Genomic DNA, 19,631 nt, shown 5'->3' with positions numbered 1-19,631 from the left:
AATCCATTTTCTCTTTCCCCCTCCCTCGACCCCCCATTCATCTCCGTCCTCCTCGCCCTCCTCCCTCTTCGCCAAATCTCCCTTCCCTCCCCAAACTCCACCGCACGGAGCTGAAGATCAAGGCTGGTGGATTTATCAACATTTTACCTCCACCCCCACCCCCTTTTCCAGATGCACCTCCCCGCTCTCCCTGACAGCTGCAAAAGGGAGCACAGGTTTTGTAGCGAGCGAGGCAACTTGGACTGACATGCAAAGGCGAACCCCCCCGTACCCGCACACACCGTCGGTGAATCACCGGGAGATGCGATGAGCTCCCTTTAGGAACCGGAAGGATTTGTGTTGGGGAGCCAGTGGAGCCCCCCCTCCCTATCCCCCAGCCCGACCCTCCAAAAAAAAGTCAGGAAAGCCTCCAGAAAGGGTAAGTAAGGGGGTGCCACCCCCGCTCCGGGGGAGACGCGAGGCTGGCGGGCAGGTGTCCTGCTACCAATCGGGGCTCCATGCCTTGCACGCGAATGGCCGTGGAGCGGGGGGTGCTATGGGGTGGGGGGACGAGAGCTCTTTGCAGGCTCATCTCCCGGGATAGCGGGGGAATTAGCGTTGCCCAGGCGCTGGGAGCTCGCTTCATTCCCGCTGTCTTCCCGGCGCCGTGGCGGCTCCGTGCCCGTTTGTGTGTGTGTGTGTGAGGGGCTGCGTGTGTGTGTGCGCTGCGGAGGGAGGGCTTTGCCTACGGCGCGGAGCGGGCGCTGCGGGGTGGATGCGCGCCGGGGAGGGGGCGCCGGGCCGGGCCGGGCCGGGCGCTGCGGGGCCGGGGCCTGGCGGAGCGGGCGGGCTCCGGCGGGGCGTGCGCGGCAGGAGCTGCCCGGTCCCGCGGCACCGTGCGCGGCCGCCCCGGGATCCCTCCCGCCGCCGGGCGGGGGTGCCCCGGTTCGGCGGCGCGGCGCGGCCCGCAGGGATGCCGGGGAGCCCGGGGGGGGTGGTTCTGCCCGGGGCTGCCAGGCGGAGGAAGCGGCTCTCATGCAGTGCTATAAATTTCCTTTTTTATAATTCCCCCCACCCCCTTTTAAATTTCCTTTTTATTTTTATTTTTTTTCTTCCGCCGGGAGAGGCCGGGCCGGGCCATCCCCGGCCGTGGGGCGGGGGCGCCGGGGCCGCCGTCCTGGGCAGCTGTCGCGCTCCGTCCGCCGGGGCCGGCTTGTTTACCCCGGGTGTCAAATATAGCTGCTGCGCCAGGCGCTGCCCTAAATAGGGCACGGGGCCGCCGGCAGGCCCGCAGCCCCCCACGGCAGGGGGACGGGAACTCCACACACACACACATGCACACGCGTGAGAGCTGACCTAAATGTGGGCTGGGTTTACACTCTACCTGTCTCCAGCCTTGCTTCAGAGCTTTTTGTTTTTTCACCTGTGTCTAAAGTATCAATCGCCCCGGGTGAGAGATGAAACCATTGCAGTTGGTTTTGGTTTTTTTTTGACTGTTATTCTAAAACGTGGCCATTCACAAGCATGGCCGTTTCCCCCTCTGCCCCCTCCAATGGAGCTGTAGTTTAATGGTTGGGTTCCTGACCTTTTGGGTTGTTCCTTGGCTTGTTCTGTGGATTTTTACCCTAAAAATCTGTTTCATATTTAGAGGGAAATGCTGGAGGGACAGTCAGGATGAAAAGAGGTGCCTTACACGTTTCCCCCTTCTTCATACTTATATGTATGTTCCTTTAATTCCACACAATTCTTTGTAAAGCAAAAGAGTGATTTTTTTTTTTTTGAGCTGTTTTCTTTATTTCTGGAGATGACAGGGTTGGAAAACTTAGATAACAGTTGGTAGCACCTTCCCATTTTGGAGCACACATCTCGTGGTCCCTGGGAGACTGGTGGGAGGCCCAGGATAGCAGAACTGGCTTTGGGGGACACAAGACACAGAGCAGGGAAACAGAGGCCTTGAAGGTGCTCTGTAGGTTCAGTGCAGCAGGGAGAGGCATCACTTCCCTGCGGCACCAGCATTTCTAGGGAGTCCCTAATCCTGCTCCATCCACTGCTGTTGGAAGCATTTGTTTACCCTGACCATGGTTTAGCTGAGAAAGTCACATTTGGTGCTCATGTTTGTGCTTCTGTGTTCAACTGGAACGAGACTTGCTTCCTGAATAGAAGTAGTGATGTTGGAAAAGAGCATGTCCAGCTACTGCTGAGGGGTGGGAGCAGCCCGGGAGCCCTCAGTTCTGCCGTGAGTGTGCAACATGAGGCAAATTGGCTACCCTGTGTTGTAAATAGAAGGGTGTAGTATCAACCAGTGTTGGGAAGGAGATGACTGGTGGGTATAGAGAGCCTTAGACAAAAGGTGCAGTACAGCAGTCTGGTTTCTTTTCCTTAAAGCCAAATATAAGTCCTGCTCTAATAAGTGGGTAGTTTAAGTATTGCTCAAATGCCCAAGGTAGGACAGACTTTAGACCTCTGCTGAGGGCCTAACGTGAGGGCAGTAGTAGTGCACGTAAGCTTCTGCTTTTTTGTATACCTCCAGTGTGCTGCAAGACACATTTCAGGTCCTGGGTCTCGTTTGTATCATGAATGGTATTTTTCTTCCTGCGTGGGGATTTGGTAAGGATGTGGTTACAATACTGAGTGGGTGACAGGGTGTTAGAGGGAAGGCAGATATGTAGCCATCCTAATACCCCTCTGCACTGCACTTGATTTTGCAGAGATCCTGCTCTTGCTTTGCAAAGCTGCCACCTGACAGGATGGTACCTGGGATGGCAGATGCCATCATCAGGTGGGATAGTCCTTGCCGTTGCTCTGGGCAGTGTGGGAAGCAGTCTTCAGCACCCAGAACAGCAGAGCAAATGTGCAGCAGTACCCAGCACAGCCTGGGTCACCGTTCTGTGCTCCACAGCTTCTTGCTGGGCCACTGTAGAGCAGGAGCTGCCCTGTATGATCCAGTCAGACTGGAGCACACTGTGTTGTTGGCAGTTGTTCTGCATGGCAATCCTAGGATGCTCAAGGCACTGCTCCTCAGCTTGGCTGACTTGGAGGAGGGAAAGAGATACCCATGGATGAATCCACCCTTCCTGCTTCCTCTGCTTTCCTCTGGAACCAGTGGGTTTAAGGCAGAGGAGGCTGGTCCGAGCTTGGCAGGTGCTGTGGTATTGCAGGTTGGACAGGTAGAGAGATTGCTAAGGGCCTAGGCTGACCTGCTGCTATGTTGTGCCTGATCCCTTATTTTTAAAGGGTCTTTCCTGTGGGAGGCATCCTCTATCCCCAAGGCAGGGCAAGGCCACAACAGCGTGTGTCAGCACTTTTATTAGAAACCAAGTGAAGGTGTATTCCCTTCGCCAATATTTTCAAGTGAAGCACTATGCAGATAAATGGTCTGTCTGTCAGGGTTTTGTTTGCTTGTTTTAAACAAACAGCATCAGTCTCCTCCCCTAAGCTTCCCCAATGACCAAGTGGCGTTGACAAATAGTTCCTTGTTCTTTGTTGCTGTCATGTTTCAAATGCCTTTCATGTGCTTCACAGTTAAAAAAGATGGCTTTGATTGCTGGCCAATTTTTTTTTTATAAACCAGGCAGTAATTTCTAATTCTATATTAAAAAAAAAAAGTGAAGGAAATTAAATTACAATGACAAAAACATCTTCTTAATAGGGAAAAAAGTCTCTGAAGCCAGGAAATTGATAGTTGTGATGCTTCATCTACCATCACCCACTGTGTTGAGGTATTGTGGCATAGATTAATGCTATTGTTGATTTACTGTTTAGATAACAGTAACTCCTAAAGGCATCAGCCTGGTTGGGGGCCCATGTTTCCAAGCACCATACAGATGTCTGGTAAATTACAGTCTTTGTCCTGAAGAATTTAATGCATTGAGAAATACATGAGATGATAAGCTGTTCTTGGGGAACATTTAAAACACCTGTATTGCTGAGCTTGTGGTCCTGAATCTGCTAATTTCAGTGACATGGGGTTTGGGGCTGAAAGGAGACTCCTGGTCATGTCCCTGCTTACCTACAGAATGAGCTCCAGGAACCACCTCAAGTCTCCTGCTACTTCAGTGCTGCTTGAGCACTAACATGGTATAGACTGCAGCTGGCTTCTCTGCTTCCCCTCTGCCTTAACGCTTTAAGCTGCAAGCTGTGCTTGAGGGCCATCATGGATGTGAGCGCATGAAGTTCACCATGATGGCCTCCCAACCTCCCCATGAGGCACTTCTGTCACAGGGTTTTGCAGGAATAACAAAGCATGAGCAGGGATGTGTCATACCATTCTGAAGGTAGCACCACCCCCCCATCTCGGTAGTGTCACAATGAGACCCAGGTGCCATTGTTCCTGCAGTACAGCATTATAAAGTAATTAGTTTGCCCCATAAGACCCATTTATAAATAGGTGATTATCATGGCCCCATGCTCCTTCAACTCTCAATTTTCTGGTAATTCTGTCTTTAAATCTGCTTGCTGAAGCCTTTGATCACACAGCTGAGCTGTCATTGATGTCTCTGACAGTTGACATCATGGGAGAGAAGGGAGCTTAGGGCTCTTAACATTTCTTTTATGACAGCTTGTTTTCTAATGAAACACTCCAATGAGGATTTTCCATCATAATAAAACAGGGAGCTCTTCCAGAGCACTCAGATTTAGGGAGAAGCTTCTGTTTCCATTCACTAGCAGATTATTTCAAGGCAACAAGACTGAGCTTGCTCTGTTTGCTGCCTTCCTGTACTCTGCTGTCTTTTTACCTAAGCCTCCTAACTCAGGACAGCAGCAGAGACAGCCAGGTCAAGAGCAATCAGAAATACTAAATATCCTATGCTGCTGGGCATGCTTTGCAACCAGTGAGGTGCCAAAGAGTTTTAGGAACTACAGACAGATGAGACTGCATTGCCATTTCTTTCATCTCCCCTCTCCTAGGCTGGTACTTGGAGGCTGTCTCAAAGCAAAGAGCAGCATTGCAGAATAGAGTTTTAATCAAAAGAAGTGTAGTGATGCAGGGATGTACCTGCGAGAGGGCACTTAGATCTGACTGCTGAGGTTGTGTTGAAGGTGACATGTCCAGGAGTGAACGTGGGGCTCCAGTGCTGACAACAGAAGGTGCCCTGCCAGTGCATTCATATGCTGCATGCTGGTCAAAGCTGGTTTCCATCCCCAGAGCAGGGGCAGAAGCAGGGAGCGTTAGAGCATGTCTGCACCTCGCTCTGCAGCCAGGCTGCAGCTCACTCTGGATGTGTCCTAGCTCAACTCAATGTGAGTAGTGCTAGAAGAGAGTCTGTCAGTGTCCAGGCAGGCTGTGAATTCCACCACTGCCCCAGAGCCACAGCTCCCCACACAAAAATTAGCGAAAGCAGCACTGCCTCTGCCATGCACAGGTGAGGGTACTTGGAGTAATGCTTCAGGTCTGAAGAACCTGTCCTTTTGCTCTCCATACTGGTTACTGTCAGGAGAATTTGTCTTGGGTGATTAAGACGTGGACATCTTGGTTTACCAACTTGAGGGAGGCCTTTCTTGTTGGGAAGCAGTATCTTGATGTTGAACTTCAAGTTGACCTTAATAAGCACCTTTATCCTCTTCTCTGGTTTTGGTTGGGATTAGGCAGTAACTCTTGAACACACATGTTAGTTGGGAAAAATGGGGACAGAGATATGTCTCTGCCCTTGCATTGCAGGATCAGGCTGTTCCATGGTCCAGGAGGTGTTACAGGATTCACTGCTGCAAGAGGCAAACCTGCTTCTGCCCATACAGCTATTGCACTTGCCACTTGTCATCTGGGCCTTGTTCTTTACAGCTTTCCCACCCTGGCTGCTTGTTTCTGCTCCTGTCCCACCCCTGCAGGATACTGGCACAGTGGCATGTGTGCCCAAGTGGTAGGTTCTGCTTGCTTTTCTGCCAGACAGATTCCTGGTCCTTATTAATGCCCTAGCCATGCAAACAGTTATACCAATAGAAAGGAGAGAGCTAGAGCAGAGTGGTAACAAATGTTCAGGTTGGCTTAAGAATCCTTGCTTCCACCTGTGAAGCTTCTGCCTGAATTGCCTGCAGCAGTTAAGGCTTGGAGTTGGTTCAGCCTTGAAGTCCATGCTCGATGAAACGGATAGTACTGAATGCAAATTAGTTGCAAAGAATCTAAGAGTGATGGGGTCTGCAAAGCACTTCTTAAGCTATTAAGAGGCACAAAAAGCAGGAAAAAAATAGCAAATAATTTTTATTATAAAATCTTCCCAAGAACATGCACAGGGGTTGAGCCTGATTAAAAAAAAATCACAGAGTCTAGGCCAAGCTATTTCTCAGATGCAACATGCCAAATGGACTCAGGTTTTTCAAGAAGAGAATAAAATGAGAACTTCCCCTCTGCTCTCAGTTCTTTCAAGTCCCTTGAAAGCTTCACACTAGCACTCAGCACTTCATCAACAGCCATCTCTCCATGTTGAAGCCTCCCGACTGCATTCCCTGGCAGTGCAAGTGGGAGCAGTGCCAACTGTTTTATTAGGTTTGCACCCACAAAGCCCACTAGCAAGGCAGGACCTGACTCCTTGTCCCCATGGGACTGTGGCAGGCTCAGTTTGGGGTGCTGCCATGCACTCGCCGTGGGTGCTGAGCGTGCACTCTCTCACCTGGCCAGTGTGAGAGTCCTGGGGAGGCTGCTGGCCTCGGTGCTAACTGGGGCCCCGTCTGAGGACCCAGGGGCCAGAGTGAGGTGGAGCTCTCAGTGTTGCTGTCTTCAAGGAGTGAGGCAAGGTGGGTCTCTGTGTACTTTTCCTTTGTGAAGGACTCTGATGAGGGATAACGACTTGCTGCTGCTTTTGCTTTGGCAGCCCCTAGACAAGAATGCGCCTTTCAGAGCTTGTGTCTTAGAAGGCAAGCAGAGGGAATGCTGCTGGAGTTAGCCATGCACAGGTATTCTCCTGTATGAGAATTTTGGAGATGGGTGGACTAGACATTGGCCTCACACCAATCACCATCCACTCTGACTTTTTAAGCCTCATTTTTTCCTTTCATTTTAACCTTCCAGAGTAGTTTCAGGTTCACTTCTTTTAGTAAATGTTTCCTCTTCTCTTAACTTAAATAATCCATCTCCCCAAAGCTGACCTGACAGATGTTTCCCCTGCAGTGACCCAGCGCACACAGCACACTTCATGAAACCCTGGCTTCCATGGGGAAATGCAGCACCAGCAGTGACCCTGCTGATGTCCCAGCTAAAAATAAAGCCTGTCCCTCCTGGCAGTGTTGGGGTTTGCTTTTAAGTAGGTAGGCAGTTTTACCCATTGGCTGCAATGTGCTCTTGTGCCAGGCAGAAGGCACAGCTTAACCTTCAGAGCATGATGGAGCTGCCTTCCCTTTAGGGAATCACACCAGGAGACTGAAGGTGAGAAGATGCTCCGCTGCACTTGGTGCACCTACGTCACACCCAAAAATCTGCTGGTTTGCCTGCTGCCTGTCTAGATCCATCTCTGCTGTTTGTGCATCCTAGTGAGTCACAAACAGCCCTCCTTCCCCCAGCTGTAGCCTTTTCCTGCCTCTGCTTTTCCTTCTTAAATACATAGATTTCTTCATGATTCTCAGTAACTGCCCCAACTCCTGACTTTTCTCAAAAACTCCATGCCTTCTAGCTTCCCAGCATCGAGCTTCTTTTGGCTTGGTTGACCAGCTCTATTCCTCAGACCAAAGTTAATTTCCCAGCGAAGGCTGAGAGAGGGGATGTGGGAGTTATGTTGGGTTGTGCAGTATTCCAGAAACCTCACCTAATTACTGCTAAAAGAGAACATGAAGAGGTGGTCTGGTCATAATTTGCAAGTATCTGTATGGGAGCCAGCAGCTACTAGGTATGGTGGGCTTGTTGCCATCAACCCAGCTGAAGGGGTGATGGTCTTTGTAGCTGGGTTTGGGAAAGACCACAAGGGTGCTATGGGAGGAGGGGACAGGGGGATGATCCAGAAGTGTTTCTATGTCTGCAGAGTGGAGGGTTGTTTTAATACATTGTGTCAAATTCATTATATAATTCAATACCCATTTTGTTCATTTGTCTGCTCATTGAACTCCCACTACAAAGTGGATTAGTTTTTGGCTTTGTCTTGATAAGTGACCATCATTTTGTCAAAGATGTTTTGTGCTTGTTCTTTTACCTGCTCGTGTCACTGACCTGAATGCAACACTAATGGTGGCTCTGCCTGAGATAACACTCTTCCTATCCATTGCTCCTCACTTGCTGGTGTTGGGGGACTGTTGCTTCTGATTTGGCAAAGCATTTGCCTGTAACTTGTGACAGGTTTCCCAGATGACAGGAGCTGCTGTCATCAGCGTCAGGATGAGCTGGGTTCAGAGCACCACCACAGAAACATGGCAGGGCATGAGAAGCTTTCTGGGCTGAGGCAGGAGGGGTAGGGAGTGAGTGTTGAGTAAGGGTGTGAAAACAGCCTGTTTATTCCTGCCTCAGCTGTTGTTCAAGTCAGTCCTGCACTGAAACTCACAGCAAGAGTAGGACCCTGCAATTTTTTTGCTGTAGCAGGGTCTTAGGAGAGATTTGGACTTGAAAGCAAGTTAAATGCATCTCAGTTTGAATTTTCTCTTTGCAGAAAAGGATGAAAAAATAATTTTTGTTGTCCCTGAAGGGGACTCAAACTCCTGAGTGAAACTGATGGAGATATGGAACTACTAGGATCTATAATGGAGGCTGTACCCCTCAGGGGCAGGATAGAAGCTGTCCTCTCTCTTTGCCCTGGTGGCTTAAATAGATTGTACAGCGAGTGCTGCATGTGATGAGTATATTATCCAAGCACATGCATTAAGCCAGTGACTCCTGTCATTTTACCTCCAGGATGAGGCACTTCACATGCTGATCCAAGGTGACAGTGGGCACATGGTGGACGGGAGAGACTCCAAGCCTTGTGTGCTGCAGTCTGGGATTGTGGGGAGAAGGAGAATATTCTCCTTCTCTTGTTGGTTTCAGTGCATTTGGCTGAAGTGGTCATCTCCCATGACTCAGCTGCTGCTCCTGTTGGCAGGACTAGTTGTGGCAGATTTGGGGCCAGCATAGAGTATTGGGATGAGGGAGGAAACAGAGCAGGATGGGCAGGAATATAGTTGTATGGAGGAAGTAGGAAGATGCCCCCAAGCTGCTGTGTGTGACGTAGGTTGTGGAGAAGAAATAGATTAAGTTTTCCTTTTTAAGGTTTCTGTTGTATGAAATGTTGCCAAAGTTCCTAAGGCATCTCTTTCAATAGAGTAAGCTGGCTCTGCTCACATGGGCTCACTGGACCTATGCTGATTTACACCAGAGAAAATCTGGTCCTAAGTACTCTGTCTCTCTTCTTTCTTGCCAGCCCTCCTCTGATGGTATGCAAATTGACTAGGCTGGAAAGATACTTCTAGTTTTTAAGATGACTTTGTTTAAAAACAGGCTTTTAGAGGGAAGGGTCAAGGGGAGGAAGCTGGTGAAAGAAAATAAGTGCTCTGAATACCAGGAGAATGCTGTTTCTTCAGTTTGGAGATAAACGGCAGTATGATTATTATATACGTTGCTAGAAAAGTCTTCAGATACTTGATGTCCTGCATCTAGTTTTCAAATGTTCTGCACTGGTATCTAAGTTAAGACTTGCTGACTGCTGGGAATTGGGAGTGTATCATTGCAGGCGTGTTGGAAATCACAGGGGAAGTCTCATTTTTTTTCAAACAAAGTGCTTTGTTGTATGCACTGCCCCCAAGCTGGCAAACACATATGGATAATCTTGATTTTTTTTTTGAATCTTCTTAATGGACTGAGTCATGTATTTACCTGGCTTAGCCCTATTACATTTGGGTATGGAATCTGCTTGACACTCTTGGTAGGAATAAAGAAATAACCTAATGTCTTTCTTTGGAGAAAACTGCAGCAGTCTCTCATAGTCATCTGTTTGGTTTTCTGCAGGAATTTTAAATCATGTTTAGGTGTCCATTGGAAAATTTGTGATTTCAGTGTGTTCCACGTGTCCAAGTGGGTTAAAAGGAGCTGCTCTGTTAAGCTTCTAATCACTCTTTGATATGTGGCCCTTTCCAGCTCCTTTGGGGGACTATCTGAGGCACACTGAGACCATGGATGAGGTAGAGGAGGAAGGCAGTGAGGCTGTAATGGTGAGAAAGAAGGATGTGGATATTGAGGGTGTCTAGCTCCAGACAATATTTCAGATTACCTGCCCTTGGCAGGACAGAGCGGGGCAGCCAGCCAGCAAGGGCAGACCTGCAGTTGGAACACAAACTGGAAGGAAAAAGGTGAATCAACCTGTCTGGTAATTCTGTAGCGAAGAACAAATTTCTGCCTGTCTTTGCTGTAGAGATCAGAGTGGCATATGGCTTTATACAGCCCACAGGGAAAGCCATCAGGGGGTGGGGAGGGAAGAAATGGAGGTGGGGCAGCAGATAGCCTGGAGACTGCTGCCACTTACTGTAATTGCCGTAGCGGCTCAGCTTCCACTGTTTGTTGTCCATGTCATCTCTGCAATTACCATATGGTAAATATGACTTGAGTCTCTAGCAAATAACAGAGCTAGTATTAAAAGAGAATCTGTAAACAGCTAGTGCAGAAATGAACAAAGAGCAATAAACAGCCTGGACTTATGAAGAATGAATTAATCATCGTGGATGCGAGGGCTTATTTTATTTTAAAGCAGTTGCAGAATTAGCAGCTGAAAAAACACCAAAGGATTAAGATATCTAAATTGTCAATAAGAGAGACATGGGGATATGTGGCAGTAAAGGGTGAGGGTGCTGTGTGGAATCTTATTTGATAACTGTATTCAAATTGGGTGAATTTACAGGTTTTGGCACCTTCCAAGTGAAGTGGGAGGTATTTTGAGGATAACCCATAGCTCAGTGCATTTTTCATGCCTCCTGCTGTGCTCAGATCTGCAGAAGCAGTGGGCGTGTTACAGTGTATTTCCCACATCTCAGCTGGAGACCTTGACTTTTTGGTTGAAACTCTGGAAATCTCTGCTTTCATTCCGCACATGGCAGTCAGCACTGTGCTCCTTGTGCCAGCCCCACTGTGCTGGGGGTGCACAGCAAACAGGTGGAGAGATCTTAAAAAGTGAGCAACACAGCGAGTTTCTGTATATGAGTCTTGATTTAACCTTTGTACGTTCCAGTATCTAGTGAAAACCTGCTGTATAGCAGAGCTGAGAGGCAAATGTTCACTGCCCAGGCTTGTCTTTCCTGCTCCAAAGAGGACAGATCTGCTGTTAGTGTTGGTGGGAGCAGGCACTGAGCTATGGCTCTCCCAGATACCCGTCTGCTTCTGACTGCCTCGAAGATGGAGAATCAAGAGGAGATGAAGATAAATGATTAAAGGGCAGCCTGGGCTAATTTATAAAGATTAAAATAAATTTGTGTGCTTTGGCCAAAGAAAAGCCGTGGAGGAGAAGAGCTATTTACAAGTATCTGAAGCATGTAAATCTCAGACAGGGAGGAGAATGGTTGAGAGTGCTCCAAGGACATGATAATGAGAACTAGCAGAATAAATTTTCTTAATTTCATCCTAAATATAAGGAAGACGGCTAAAGCCTCCAAGATAAATTACATCATGGCGGAGTCTCTATGGGAAGTTGTGGAAATGCCATCACTTGGATAATTTAAAACTCAGCTGGACAAAGTACTAGGAAATAATGGTCACAAGGGGAAGAAGGCAGTGGAAGTCCCTGAGGCATGGACCAGGCAGGTCTTCTGTCTCTGGTCTAGCTAATTCTGAAAAGAATGAAATCTGTGCTAATTAGGCTGAGGGTTTTTCTAATATGACAAACAAGAACCACTTGTTTTTGCTGCAGTAGTAAAGATGCTTTCTGAAGTGTAACCTTCTCCTCTCCTCTCCTGTTTTTTTTGCCCAGTCTCCCACTTCACCATTTGCTGCTTCTACCTCCATTCACTTTTTTAATATTTTCTTTCTTGCTGAGCCAGGAATAGGCCCTTCTGAACAGACTTGTGGAGGGATTATAATTTCTCTTCTATGTGATGTGGCATTTTTGGTGAAACCTTTTTTTTTTGGCTGCATATAGACCAGAAAAGTAATAAATTTTGTTTTTATTTTTCCTTGAAGGAGAAGTTAAGAAATAAACAGGCTGTTCCAGAGGATGGGAACAGTGAGTGCCCCAGCTCCTGGGATTAGCACTCGGCATGGCTTGCTGGTAGCTGTCCCAAGAGTCTGTGAGCCAGGTAGGAAAGGCTCCCTACCTGCCTACTTTGTTGCACCACATCCAGCACGTCACACAGTTTTTGTTTGCCTCAAATAGGTGTTTTCTGTCAGAAAACTCGTGTTTTTATTAACGAGGTCTGGATCTAAAGATGAGGTATGACTACAACACCTCTTCTCTCCTTATGTACCATTTAGCCTGCCTCTGTGTGCAAATAACTATGGGCTCTGCGGCGTAAGTGCACTGTTGACAACAAATCCTAGAGTCTTTAATTGTAACAGTTGCAGATCTGTCACCAGAATGCTAAAGAAATGTCAGAGTTGCTGCTGTCATCTGTAGGATGCTGTGAGTCACTAGGTGATAAGTTGCACTCTGATGGTGGCACCTGAACCAGCAATATAATATGTCTATGAAGCAGGAGCAGTAAATAACACACCCTGTGTGCTGCCACAGGCAGTACATAAAATGTCTTTCACTGACAAGAAGTTTTCTTCACACTGCTGAAATGTTTTTCCCTTTCCCCTACTGCTCCCCAAATGGTCTTCACTACTCTTTATAAACCAGCAAGACAGTGTGATGGAAAGCAGTGCCTTGAAGGCTGCAGCAGAGAAGCCAGTGCCTGGTGCAAGCCCGTGTGTTGTCAAGTGCTCCATGTTGTCTCCTAAAGCCGCAGTCCATGCAAGAGGCAGGGGGACCACTGAGTGGGTGGCCACTTCTCTATTTCCCTCAGCCTCCTAAACAAACCTTCCCTCTCATTTTAGGGCTATTCGGTCACTGGGAAGAATGGGGAGTTCACCTGTAATATGGGATACAAGCACCTAAAGGCTTTAACTGTGTTTAGAAACTCCTCTAAATGTGTTGAAAAGACTGATCCTTGACGGTCTGCCTCTAAATATGCAATGGAGGCTTCCCAGTGACTTCTGAAAGGCCACAAAAGTGACTTTTTCTCAAATGCACATGTGGTTGTCACCGAGGCACTGCAGTGAGCTCCAGGTGCAGTTTGTACACAGGATGAGTTTGCTCTGGATCTCTGTGCACTGGCAGCAGGATGTGGTGGCCACAAGTAGGCTATGGACAAGAAACTGTGCTTCTTAGTCTCTTACTATGTGGGCGACTGAGCACGGGCACAGGCTGGCCAGAGAGGTTGTGTTTGAGTATCCTCAAATATATTTTTGAATATGTTTTAAATGTATTTACAAGCCAGCTGCATGTGGTCCTGGGCAGCTGGCTCTAGGTGGCCGTATTTGAGCCAGAGGGTTGAAGTAGATGGCGTCCAGAGATCCCTGCTACCTTCTGTGTGAAAGTCCTGGAAAAAGCAGCAGTAAGATTGTGTCATACTTATGAAAAGAAAAAACCCTCATCTGTATCTGAGCAGATAATGCTGCCTTTTAAGCAGGAGCATGCCCACTATTAATCTGTATGTCAGCCTAAATACTAGGTTTTGGGGTTTGAATATAAAAGAGGCTGTGGTTCGAGGGGGGAAAAAGAGCAACTCTTGCTGTCTGTCAGGCTGAGGAATCTCAGACATGGATGTGTAGGGGAGCAGAAGAGCGAACACACCGTGGCTCTGAATGAGGCTGTGCTACCACATGCCATAAATAAGGATGGCTCTTAAAGTGTGGCTGTGGCTGCCCACTGGAGGCTTTCTGCAGTGTCTGCCACCTCCTATGCATGAGGCACAGGAGGTGCTCTGTACTCTGTGTGCAGAGCTGTGCTGCAGCTCTGCTATCCATATATCTGTCTATCCTAGACACATGTTTTTCAGGTCAGGTGTGAGCAAGGAAATAAAATGCCTGGCCAGTCAAGTGCAGTCAGTGGGATATTGGAAGGGGACAATTAAGTACAGGCATCTTTATGGGTTAGGTATTTATGCCCCTGCTTTTCCAGGAGCATCATGGATACTAAAATACAGAAAAAACAGTGTGGACTGGCTCCCCAGGGCAAGTTGAGTGTTTGGAGGTTGCTCCTAACTGTACACAAACTTGTGCTTTGCTTGGGCTAGCCCCTGGGATCAGCAAATACAATGGGATCTCATCACTGCAGCATTTCTGTAAGGAATTAGTGGGCTTGAGTTGTTATGTCAATTAACATCCATTTACCATGCTAGAATGGTGGGTATTGCTCAAATTAGTAGAGACACTAGCTTGTAAACATTAAACTTGCTAAGAGAGCTGGTAGCTTTTAATGGTAGCTTTTTTCTGCACCATCTTGAGCAAAAAGAAAAGCTGCTTTTGACACATACCAAGGGAATTAATCCATAGGCAGCTAATTCTGGGCTTTGGCATGTTTACTGTGAAGTGCAAAGCAACAAGCACCTACAGCTCTCTGCCATAACTTTTCCATCGAACTGAACCGTGGGGATCTGTCATGGTCTAGACATGAGTTATAGTGCTGTTTCCCTCATAAAACCTAGCTGGTGCAGTAGTACAGAGGTAAACTACCTATTTGCTGTGTCATAATCTGTGTAAAGTCAGCTTGGGCTCCTTGGTTGTGCTAGTTTCAGATAGTCAGGCATGTGCCATTAGTCTGACAGTTTAAGGCCTGCTCTGTGTTGGAAATTTGTACTTGTCAGACAAAATGGATCTGATTACACTGCTGTGGCTTTTGGCTTGCAGGTAAATCTTAACTTGCATTCTGGATACTATTCTTGTAGTGATGAGCAAAGAGCTCAATAGCATTTCAATGGAGAAAATTGAAAAATAGGCTTTGTTTTGTATTAAATATTTTGCTGTGCTTTTATTTTGTGGGAGGGAGGACTGTGCATTAGGTATAATACCTCCTCTGCAAAAACTCAGTTATTTGTGTTCTTTGCAGAAAGGCTATAATTTCAATTTTAGCTCATGGTTATGAAAAACCTTGTATGCTCAATCAAAGAGCTTTTATGTGCTTTGGAACAGAGGAATGTGAAGTCATGTTATTAAGCTGAGCCTTTTTTCTGTCTCCCCCAGCTTTGGAGCGGGGCTGTGAGATGATGCTGATAGCAGTGCCGTATCTGCTCTGTGCTGGGACAGATGCTTGCCAAGTGCACCTTGAGCTGTCTCTGCCTGGCCCCAGTGCAGCACCCACGCCTGAGTGGGGCTCACTCCGTGCTGACATTTAATCAGCTGCCTTTCCTGGCTGGTCTCAAGTCTGGGAGAGAGGATGTATGGCCACAGATGTACTCCCATGTCTCATTTATTTGGGAGGTGGGAGGAAGAGGGGAAGGAGATGGAGGTGCCAGAAGACTTAATCTTATTTCCAGGTCAAATCCAAAGACCTTTTTGATGTTTTAAGGGGCATTTTGCCTAAGTAAGAAATTAGTAGGGACTTAGGAGGTTGCCTTTGGTTTTGTATTTAATGAGCATTGATATTAGGAACTTGATATGTAAAGGTTGCATATTATCAGCCATCACTGTGTTATGTTGCCTCTTGATTTAATCTCTTGTAAATGCTTCCTTTTGAAAATTCCTTACCTTTAGATTCATGTGAGAAGTTGTATACAAAAAGCTAAATTATAAGGGATCAGTAGAGCTTTTTCCCCCTTTATGCCAAATACAAATCCACAGGAGACAAACCATCAGTCTTCTGAAACTCAGCTATTATAAAATATCATAGAATTGTCTCGTAGAACCATAAAGTGGTTTGGGTTGGAAGAGACCTTAATTGTGACAAGCGTGGTCCATACTACTCTCTGGACTGTCTTCAGAAGGATTTCAAGACTCATATTTTTATTTATGGGTTCTATTTATGCATTTATAGATGATGTGGCCATTGTCAACTCTTGCAGAAGGAATTCCTTCTGCTAAAATAACTATTATGTGTCTTCCCAGAGCCTTGGTGTTGAATGCTTGCTCATCCTGGTGCAGTGATGCTTACAGCACTTTGTCTCTCTTTTGCATTGACTGATTGCTTTGAACTTACCCTACCATACAGGGGGCACTTTCTGTCCCCTCACTGCCAGTGTCCTCATTTGTGTGTATTCAATTTGGAAGCAGTAGCAGGGTAGAGACTTGTGGGAGAAAATGATGTCTGATAGCAAAGAGATGGTGGAAATTATGATCCTTGTGATCACCCAGTACCAACTAACTTTGTGCTGTTGCTGCAGCCTCCTGCTGTTTGCATCCTGTAGGGCCAGGGCAGTGACAGTGCTGGGATGGCACCTCTCTGTGCCAGATGTGGAAGTGTTTTGTTGCACTGGTCTCAGAGGGTGACACCATGACTCCTGAGTGCCGAGGAGTGACTCAGGATTGTGCTGCAAGCCCACCTGGAGGCCTGGTGCTCAGAGCAAGTCTCATGCTAAAGGTTGGCTCCTGTCATAGTCAGCCCTGCTGAGATCAATGCTGCTGCTTAGAGGAGGAGTCGGGCTGTGTCTGCTGCACTCTGGACAGGCCAGGAATTCCCTCCACTGGTTTTTGGACTGAGTTGAGTAGCTATATCTTAGGGAGAACTTGCACCTTGTGTAAGCAACCTTGACCTGGTGCTAGAGAGTGAGTTTTAACTCTTCTGTCCTCTGTCACCTGAGCATCAAACCATTACCTCAATGTTTTCTTAAGACCAGTTTTAAAATTTAATGGTTTTGTTCTGTTATAAAGCATTTTTGCAGCAGTTCTCAGTAGTGGGGTGACCATAAGAATGCTCCATTGTATTTTTTAGTTTGGTTAGGTTACTGTTTTTCATGTTAATGAACATATATTAAGATCTTATTAGACAGCATGGCTGTGAGCAAAGTTCCTGTTGATCCCACTGGGAAGTTTTATCTGTGGCAAAGAATTGCAGGATCGGGTCATTATCGTTTCATTTTAGAAAAATGATTGTGACCTCTACTTGATGTCAAAGCAAATGAAAATCAGTGATGAAAAATGTTCCCAGATTCTGAGAGTTTAGTCTGCAACACATAGCCTGAGTTTGGAGATCTTAACACATAAACAGAGGCTAGTCTGGCAGAGATTGTCTTTGAGATAACATACTATTAGTTTGATAAATAGTAGTAAAATTACCCTCTGCTTAAAGTCAAATTAAAAATTTAAGCGGAACTGGCAAGGTCCTGGAGTGTGTCGAGGAATGCCTAGCAATAGAAACCATCATGGCATTACAGAAGGTAGACAGTGTTAATTACAGAAGTTGTTTGTCCCACAGAGAAGGAGGTTGGTGGTAGCAGTGATTTATTTCAGAGGGCATTTAGTCATTGCACTATTCCTAGACAAGGCTCTGAATTTAAGTGATGCTTAGACTCCTAAATAATGTTTGAAACCAAATTTAGGTGGTTGAGTCATGTATATGTTTTTCAAAGTATTCCTGTCTTTCTGTCAGCCATTTCTACATGGCTGATCTTGGAAGACACAGCACCTACTGGATGTGGTACAGTTAAGTAGGAGCTGGGAGTTGAAAGTGTCGAGAGGTGGGTGGATACCTGCCAGCAGCTGCAGTATGGAAAAGGGTGATCTGATGTGCCTGGGGTGTTTTTGGAGCTGCTGTGCTCGTGCAGCTGGTCTCTGTGTGCACCTTGTGTCGGAGGCACCTGGAATGTGTCATCTTTGATGTCATGTGCACACATCCACCTTGCAGCCCAGAGATCTTGGGCTTGCTCAGTCACTGGCCTGCACATGTTCACTGGCCCTTTCTCAGGGGTTTCCCAACACCCTGCAGCCCAAAATTTAGGCAAATACTGTGCAGAGAGGGAAGGAGGAGAAAATGGGAGCATCAAACTGAATCTTATATTTGCTGGGCAGTTCAGTCCTTGCTATGACCATGAGCTGTGCAGGCAGTGGGGTGTTTTAGTGAGATTTCAAGGCTGGGGCTGTCTAGCAGTCCTCACTGGGGCTGAGCTCCCTCTCATCCATGCAAGTTTGATCAGGCACCAGGGCTGTGAGATACAGTAGGCATTGGATTGGGAAGGTATGTAGGCGAACATGGGAGAATTTAATTCTTCTGAATTAGTCCACACAGCATGAAGAAGTGTATTGTTTTTTAATATCAAGGGTGTCAGATATGGATTTGTGATCCTGATACTGCATAATCAATTATCTTCCCTCTGCTGTGCTTTGTCAGGAACAGTTTTGTTCATTTGCAGTCTGTGTTCACGCTTTCCCTCCTGTTTTGCTGTCTTTATAGATTTTTATCTGAAAGTTGAAAATGTTTTTTGTTGATATTGGGAAGATTGCACCCGCTTTTGGAAATAGGCAAGCAACACAATATGATGATAAAATAGCCATTTGAGATGCATTTATTACTGCTGATAACACAATAATGCTGTCTGGAATATTTACAGTTCAGAGAGGAGGGTGGATCTCCTCAAGTGCTCAGGAGCTAGTTAATCTCTTTGAACTTCTGTCATCTGAAGTTCAGGCATCTTTCTCTAAACTGCCTGACTGGGCACCCTCATGAGACAGCAGAGAGATGTGTGAAGGGACATAATCCCTTCTGGAGATGTAGGTCTTAAATACATTTTTTGTGTCAGCACGAGGTGGGATGGGAAGGATGGGAAGGATTGCTCCCTAGAAATGAGTGTCTCTTTCCTCTGACTACAAAGGGAGCCTGAGAGACTTGGTTTGACTTGCTGCCCAAGATTTGGGTAGTTACAGTAGGGGAAATGAATCCCAGGCCTGCTCATTTGGCAGTACAAACCTCAATGAAAGTTAGTGGGAGTTAAGGCTTTTGAACCTTCCAAGTGCTGTAGATAATGCCACTATTAAGGTTGATGTTTCCTGTGAGATACTTGCCTGTGTCTGGACTCACAAATGCGATTTGTCAGTTAAGCCTGAGATCAAATTCTTCCAGAGGCCCGTTATGAAGGAAGGAGAATAGTGTGATCCATGATAATGTGCAGGGTCAGAATCCAATTTTAAGTGGTGCAAGCCCCACAGCAATGTAGTCTGTAAGTAATAGAAGGTATTATTGGGCAGTCTATGTGCTACATCGATCAGCTCCATTGTTTTTGTATGATATTTTAGGTTAGAGATTACTTTCATTTTAGAAGATATTTGAAAATATATCAATTTCTTAGGGATGCAGAGGGAATGTTAGTGGGTACATGAATTTTGCTCTGTCTTCTGCATTTTATGAGCACAACTTTTCCTAAATGTGGCATTTTTGTAAGTTTCTGTGACCATTTAAAAGCATGATTATTGATGTAAAATGTGACCGTCCAGATGGTAGAGGAGAGGCTATTGATAAATGGCCTTTGGCACTTTGCCGAACATGAGTCTTCTGCCCTATTTCTGAGTTGATACCTTTACCTTCTAACACGGACTCCCCGTGCAGCAGAAGTCCTATGGCTTGGGGGGAGCCATAGGACTTCTGAGACTCTGCAGCCTGTTTGGAGGGGCTCTTTGTGTGGATGATTTGGCCACGAAGGTACTCCATGACTTATGACTGAATCACATCCTACAAATGGACTTAATTTGGAGATTGGTCACTGGCCTTAAGTAGTACTTTTTTGTGTGCTAGAGGCTGCTTGACTTGTTTTATTCTCTGGGTTCTGAGTTGAGGGGGGTCCTTAGGTTTGACAGCTTGTGCTGAGTTAAGTGC

General features: G+C 46.6%; 1 protein-coding gene across 10 annotated transcripts in view; it reads left to right on the top strand.

Moving 5' to 3' along the window:
* SLC8A3 (solute carrier family 8 member A3) overlaps window positions 1-19,631 on the top strand; it is a 134,917-nt gene that overhangs the window by 23,791 nt on the left and 91,495 nt on the right. For 2 of the 10 annotated variants that reach the window (XM_064424370.1, XM_064424363.1), the window contains exon 1: window positions 3-418. The exons of 7 other annotated variants lie outside the window; for them this stretch is intronic. The gene's annotated coding sequence lies outside the window, so the exon portion shown is untranslated. Of the gene's footprint in view, window positions 1-2; window positions 419-19,631 lie in introns of those variants that run through there. One more of the 10 variants, XM_064424364.1, reaches the window with a different exon arrangement.

Source organism: Passer domesticus, chromosome 6 (assembly GCF_036417665.1).
Source record: "Passer domesticus isolate bPasDom1 chromosome 6, bPasDom1.hap1, whole genome shotgun sequence".
NCBI classification, from domain to species: Eukaryota; Metazoa; Chordata; class Aves; order Passeriformes; family Passeridae; genus Passer; species Passer domesticus.
This window is presented reverse-complemented; position numbering and strand designations above follow the sequence as displayed.